The following is a 7,326-nucleotide window of genomic DNA, read 5'->3' as shown; positions in this document are numbered from 1 at the left end:
TTCATGAAAATATTAAAAGAGTATATTATGATATATGCATTTCCAATTTTATAGTGGCATAAATGACAATAAGTAAGCTAAGGAAATGCGATGCTCAAAAGATTAGTGGATAAAGGGAAAGCGGTATAAATACACAATGGCCATTAAAAAAAGAAAAATCATTTCATTTGAAGGAAAATGGATAGAACTGAAAACAGTGTACTTAAATCAAATAAGCCAGTCTCAGAAAGTTAAAAATGGCATGCTCTTCTCAAGTAATAAACCTCCAAATAAGTAAAAATGAATGCTAACACCAAGGAAAGAGTACAGAAAACTAAATGATGTTCTTCTTCTGATGGGAAGGGGTATTTGGGGGAGAGGGAAAAGGAAGAGAGAGGGAGGCAATGGGGAAGAAAATAAATAACATTAAACACATGTAGTAATATACAATCACAAACTTTTTCTGTCCTACAAATATGCATTAATAAAAAGCTTGAAATGTAGTAAAAGTTACTTGACATGTACTGACAAGGGAACACTTGTACAATGCTGAAGGGAATGTAAAGTAGTGGACTATTAAAGAAACAGTTTGGAGGCTTCTCCCAAAATTAAAAATAGAACTACCATATGATTGAGCAACTCCTCAACTGGGTATATATGCACAAAATTAAAAAATGACTTTGTTTAAGAGGTACTTGCACTGCCAGTTCTTTGTAGTGATATTTAAGTAGCCAAGATATGGAATCAAGCTGAGCATCCATCCACAGGTGAATGCAAAACAAAACTGTTGTACATATTCACTGTAAAATATTATGCCTTTTAAAAAAGGAATTTGGTAATTTTCAACAATATCAATAAATCTACAGGATATGTTAGATGAAATAAGCCAGGCACTGAGAAGAAAACTCTGTAGATCTCACTCATGACAAGGGTTAAAAAGTCAAACTCATAGAAAAAGGGAGTAAACCAAAAATTGGAGGTATTTAGGAAGATTTAGGGCAAAGGACATAAAATTTAAGTCAGACAGCAGGAATAATTTTAACAGTTCTGCTTTACATCATACTCAATATAGGTGACAATAAAACTCTGCACTTTGTATCTTTTACCACAATGATATATGAGATGCATAGTTTGATAGAACAATCCCACACCATATACTAATGACAATATATCTAGTTCAGTTGCATGAATATATTCAATTTGTACTTGTCAACAGCAAACTATTAATTAACACATAAGCAGGAAACATAAAAGTTTTCTATGAAGAGTTGTGTAACACAAGGGTAAGAATGCAGGACATAAGTATTGGGTCAGAAATAAAGTTACTTTTCATTGTGACACCAAAAAACAATGTGGGGCCAGGGATGCAGCTCTATGGCACTATATCTGCCTAGCAAGTGCAAAGTCCTGAGCTTGAATTCCAGTTACAGAAAAACAAAAAGGAAAAAAGAAAGGAACAATGTAATAGTGTGAGAATTCAAAGTGGGAAGAGTACAGATCGAGCTCAGAGATAACAATGGGAATTCTGAGATGTGGGAGGGCTCCTGGTCTTCTCTGTAATGCGGCTTACAGCACTGCAAATTGTGAGGTCCAGGATTTATTCCAGGAGTGTACCACAGGTGTGAGACTGACACTAAACCATGTAAAGTGTATTCTGGGGGCTGCACAACTGCTCACCAATGCTTAACCTCCATCATGCACTTTCTTCTTAAGACATCATATGGGATTTTGCCAATAGATGTCTTCTTGATTTCAAAACCAACTTTCAAAATATACCAAATTCCTCAAAACATGCTCTGACAAACAGACTGTTGTCCCTGATGACACAAAAATACAAATCCCTCTGTTTCAGGAGGAGGCATCTCCAAATCCTTGGTGGACCATGATGAAAAAACAAATCCAAGGGAAGGAGCCCCAAACATGTTTTTCAAAAATGTTTTTCCACCAAGTTGGGGGTGACAGGTGCAGAGCCCCAGGTCAGGTCGATCCCCAGAGCTCCTAGCTGAGGAGACATGAGGCACTGAAAAGAGGGAGCCAACAATGCTCTGGCCATCATGTCATCATGGGTGACATGTCACCACCATGGCTATGTTACTAATACATCACTGTGCCTCTAGTTCTGCTCCTGTGTAAAAGCTGGTTTATCATGTTCTCCACTTTGGGGAGGCATGTGATGACTGTGGGCCTTCTCTGTGCCTTACACAGAGATTGGTTCTCACTACAGAGGGCTGAGTTGACAGACACGACCCCGCTCCATTTCCTCACCCTAGACTACAAAAAGAACTTGGTCTCCATTTGGGCAGAGCCTAACATGCTCTTCCCAATTTTGCTCTTCCTACTCCTGGAACCACTACACACATCCCAGTGGGACATTTCATGGTGTTTAGGATACCTGAGTCCAAGTGTTTACAGGGATGGAGACTTTGTGCTTGGTGGGATTTTCCCTCTGTACTACATGAACCAGGACCCAGAAATATCCCATCTATCTTTTTTATTCCAGCCTAAAACTAGCATGAGAGCCAATAGGTAAGTTCCTGGCTGTGTGTGTGTGTGCGTGTGTGTGTGTGTATTAAATACACTATTAACTCTTTGTTTGGAAGTGCTTGTGTATGTGCAAATCTGTGGTTCATATTTATAGAGAACTGTGCTTTAAAAAATGTAAAGACATGGCAGAAAAGCATGATTTCTGAGGTTCTTTTACTTCCCAATACTTGCATATTTTTTCACTTATCTTTTGCTCTCCTCTCCATAAAAACAGATGATGGAATTCCTCATCCTTGTGTCCAGTCCATCAGATGCATGCTTATTACCAAGCAGGGGATCCTTCAAATGAATGAAATTGTTGCTGCCTCAGAACCTACTTCTTGAGCATCTATGATGTGACAGCCACAGGCACCCTAGAAACTTATCCCTGGCCTGACATTAATTTTTAAATCAGTGACTCACTATAGGTGCCAAATTTGGACAAGGACCTTGTTGAACTATGTCTCATGGTGAAGCCAATTGTAGCTGAGATCCACCAGCCAAAACAGACCATGTCCCCCAAAAGATCCATAATTGAATCTTTTCTTTCCTTAAATCCTTTTATTGGTACATTTAGGTATACAATATATTTACATTTACCATTGCGTACTTGTACCTGTACATGACATATCTTGGTTATTTTTTTCCACAATTCCTGTCCTCCCTTCACCCCCTCCACCCTTCCCTATTTATAAAAACTTTGTTTCCATTTTTTCCTTTTCTCATAATTTTCCTTTCCCCTTCCCTTCCTACTTCCCCTACTCCTTTGGACATTTTGTTCCTATTTCAAGTTATCAATTATTCATTTTAATCATTTAATCCTTATTTATACTTTCAGTTTCTCGTGCCAGAGAAACTATTCGGTATTTACATGTCTGTTCTATTTATTTCACTTAAGAGTATGGCCTCAATGTGCATTCACTTAGCTACAATGTCTGTAGTTTCTCATTCTTTATGGCTGAGCAGTAGTCCATTTTATAAAAAACCCACATCATCTTTTTCCAGTTTCCAGTTGTTGGGCACTTGGGCTGTTTCCAAGCTTTAGCTATTGCAAACTGTGCTGCTATAAACATGGGTGCACATATATCGCTGTGGTATGATTCTTTTAATTCTTTTGGGAAGATACCCAGCAGGGGAATAGCTGGGTCAAATAGGACCTCTAGCCCTAGTTCTTTGAGGTATCTCCATACTGATTTCCTCAGTGGTTGCATCAGTCTGCACTCCCACCAACAATGAAGAAGGGTTCCTTTCTCCCCATAACCCCACCAATGTTTGTTGTTGGTTCATTTCTTGATAGCAGCCATTCTTTCTAGGGTGAGGTGTGTAGGGAACAGGGAAAGTGGACGTTACTAGAACTTCTGCAGTAAGTCCTAGTCTCCTGTGGGCCACGGGAGCACAAGGTGAATTAACTTATTATACAGGAAAGGTAGAAAAAATGAGACTTTGAGAAGAAGTTGAGCTTTAGACCTGATCAGTGCTGCTCTGGGTGGCAAAGAAAAAGCCCCCCTGAGTTTGCTGCACCTTTTATTCAGGACATTGGGAGAAATAAATGTAACAAATGACTCAGGATAGAGCATTTGGTACATTGGGAGAAACAAATGTAACAGACAACTCAGGACAGAGAGTTCAGTACATGAAGTGCAGTGGAATATCTAGATCAATGAGGAACTATGCAGATGAAGATTTTGCTCCTCCAAGGATATCTTCAGCTGCTGTAATCTTGTCCTGGAGCATCACAGCATCACCGGATCATTGAAGTCTCAGTTGTTACCAGAGACCAAAGTGGAATTATGTCTTGAATTGCCATAGCTGGCATGTAGGCAGGAGAACTAGACCTAATCAAATGATTTTTCTCCAAAATTATGTAGCATTGCTCCCAACAGAGGTGGAATCTCAGTGTTGTTTTCATCTGCATCTCTCGAATGATCAGTGATGTTGAAAGATTTTTCATGTGTGTATTTGCTGTTTTTACTTCTTTCTGTGAGAAATATCTGTTCGTTTCAGATGCTCATTTTTGAATTGGGTTTTTTAATTGGGGGTGTCTGATTTTTTAAGTTCTTTATATATTTTGGATAGTAGTCCTTTGTCTGAGGTTCTGCTGCTAAAAATTGTTTCCCATATTGTAGGTTGTCTCTTAGCTCTGTTGGTGGTTTCTCTTGCAGTGCAGAAGCTTTTTAGTAAGATGAGATCCCAGTTGTTGATTCTTTATGCTAGTTCCCATGCTACTGAGGAATTGTTCATAAAGTCTTTTCCTATGCAAATGTCTTCAAGAGTTTTATCCAACTAATCTTCCAGCAAGTTTAGTGTTTCTGTTTTAATATTTAGCTCTTTAATCCCCTTTGAGTTTAGTTTAGTGCATGGTGATAGATATGGGTCTAGTTTTAGTCATTGGCAGGTTGAAATCCAGTTTTCCCAACACCATTTATTAAATATTTATGTTTCCTCCAATGAGGGTGGTTGGCTCCTTTGTTAAAAATTAGTTGGCTGAGGGAGGGAGGGATAGATAAGTAGAAGGATAGGGAAAGGTTAGCAATGAGGCCAGAGGACACAGGAAGATCATGCAAACTCTAAGAAACTGTTGAAGACAAGAGTAAAAGACAGAATTAAAGAACAAAGAGACCAGAACAACCTAACAGCAATAGGGTGGCTAGAAATTTTATTTACTTTCTTTTAAAACTAATGACAATCGAGAGGAGGAAAAATAGAAGAAGAGAAAAATAAAGAAGAAATCCAAATTAGGACCAGAAAAGAAACAAAAAAGAAGATGAAGTACAAAGTAAGACAGCAAGAGAATGAGAGAGTGAGAGAGAGAAAGAAAAAAGAATAAAAAAGAAAAAGAAAAAAGAAAAAATTGAAGAGTAGAAAAAATAAAAACTAAAAATTAAAAATTAAAAAGAAGAGCAAAAGATGTTTTTGAAAATAAGAAATAAAAAATAAAAATGAAGGGCCTCCTTTAGGGTATGTCTCTGCTGTCACAATAGGCAATGCAGGCAGCAGTGTGCAGATGTAAGTCAATGAGTCTCAGCAAGACAGCAGCAGACCCATGAGATTCAGGCAGATTTCTGGCTCCAAGGGCCAAGTTGAGCTCCCTGTCCTCCTGCAGGGTTGAACTCTGCAAGGCTCTACTGCAGGCTCCAGCTACCCTTCCCTATAGGATAGTCCAGGTTCTGATGGGAGGTGATGATCTGTCCACCTTACCAAGTATGGTGGTCTGGTGTGCCTTTATTGCAAAGATTCTCTTCACTTTTCTAATAGGCTTTAATTTTCATCAAGGAGCCTGAGAAAGGCCCTCTTTTTGTTGTTCACTTCTGCTGTATCTTCTGCAGTTCAGGACAATGGCCTTTATGCCCCTCTTTGCCTCTGTAGTGTGGAACCAGGAACCGGCACAGCCAGGAGGCCAGAGGTGAGGGAAGGGTGCAGCAGGTCCCCACATGGCTAAACTAGTCACTGGGGGCCGGGACACAGGCAGGAGGGAGCCCAGCTCCATGTGGTGAGGTCCTCACTGTCTGCTCACTGGTCCCCATAATTGAATCTTATCAAACATGAGACATTCATTCCCCTAAGCTTGATGTTCACGAGAAGAAATGAAACCATCTTTTAAATGGGGTAAATGCCTTACTCCAGGAACCTTATTGTTAATTTTTCCAGAAAAAAAGCAGAAATTCATTCATTCTAGACTTACTCAACAGTATGGCATGTGTTTGTAATAACTGGTTCCCAGATTGATTTTATTAAGGGTTTAATTGTAGATTACCATGTTTCTCCTTACATGGTTTGCTGGTGCAACAGTACAGCATACTAAAAGAATGGCTCAACACATCAATATATCCATATCCCAAGAGAGTTGGTCATTATGCAACTTGATTCCATGGGTGTCTCTAGTCTTACCAGTATCTGCTGACATCATTTTAAGTCTTGTCATTTCAGCAAAACCACATTCAATAAGAAGAGAAGATATTGGGCTGCCAACTTGTGGGAAGAATTTTAGTTTTCTGACTCTCTGTCTTTAGTATTCTGACACATCCTGCCTGTTATCCTTCCTTTTCATGTTTTAATTTTGAGTTTCCCTTCCTTTTATCTCTTTCGCTTCCTTTACCAAAAATATAAAATGGACCATTTTCTGGCCATTGTTTCATGTATATGAAATCTCTGGTTAGGTGACAGCTACTGATGCTTCCCATCTGTCTCAGTTAGGGGGTAGGCACAGATAATAGAGAAGGAAAGAATATTTAAAACCCAGGCATTCTGTGGACCTCCTGAGAACCTGTGGGTCAAGAGAGTTCATGAGAGCAGAGGGGGTGAAGAAGAAAAACTGTCACCCGATTTCCCAAAGCTAGAAGCCCACGTTTGCACTCTGTAATCTGTTCTCCAGCCAGGGAAGCCTCAGGCCACTCTCCTTCTCTGCAAAATAGCCAGTTACAATTACCATGGTTAGAAAACTATAAAAATATATATTCCTATACTTGTGCAAGCCTAATATGGGCACAGACTCTCAGCTTTATTCTGTAAATGGTCTTCTAGTCACCAGAAGTATATCACAGTCCTAATTTTGTAGGAGTAATGAACATTTCTGTTATTTTTGCCAGGCCTACTGTCATTTTACATGAGTATGCCACCATTCATTTAACTACTGTTGGACATTTTGGTTGTGACTCAATTTCTGTACCCATGATGCCTAAATGTCCGATATTTTTAAATTATGCTATGCACATTTTTCCTGATAAATATAAGTAAAATAAAAGCATTGGTTACAAAGATATCCTCATTGACAAAGCTGATGATATTTAATGCTAAACACTTACAGGAAAGCCAGCGTATTTTCAT

The sequence above is a fragment of the Heterocephalus glaber genome, unplaced genomic scaffold, assembly GCF_053883595.1.
Source record: "Heterocephalus glaber isolate CG9 unplaced genomic scaffold, H.glaber_assembly_v1.0 deba00001868, whole genome shotgun sequence".
In the NCBI taxonomy this organism is placed as follows: Eukaryota; Metazoa; Chordata; class Mammalia; order Rodentia; family Bathyergidae; genus Heterocephalus; species Heterocephalus glaber.
This window is presented reverse-complemented; position numbering follows the sequence as displayed.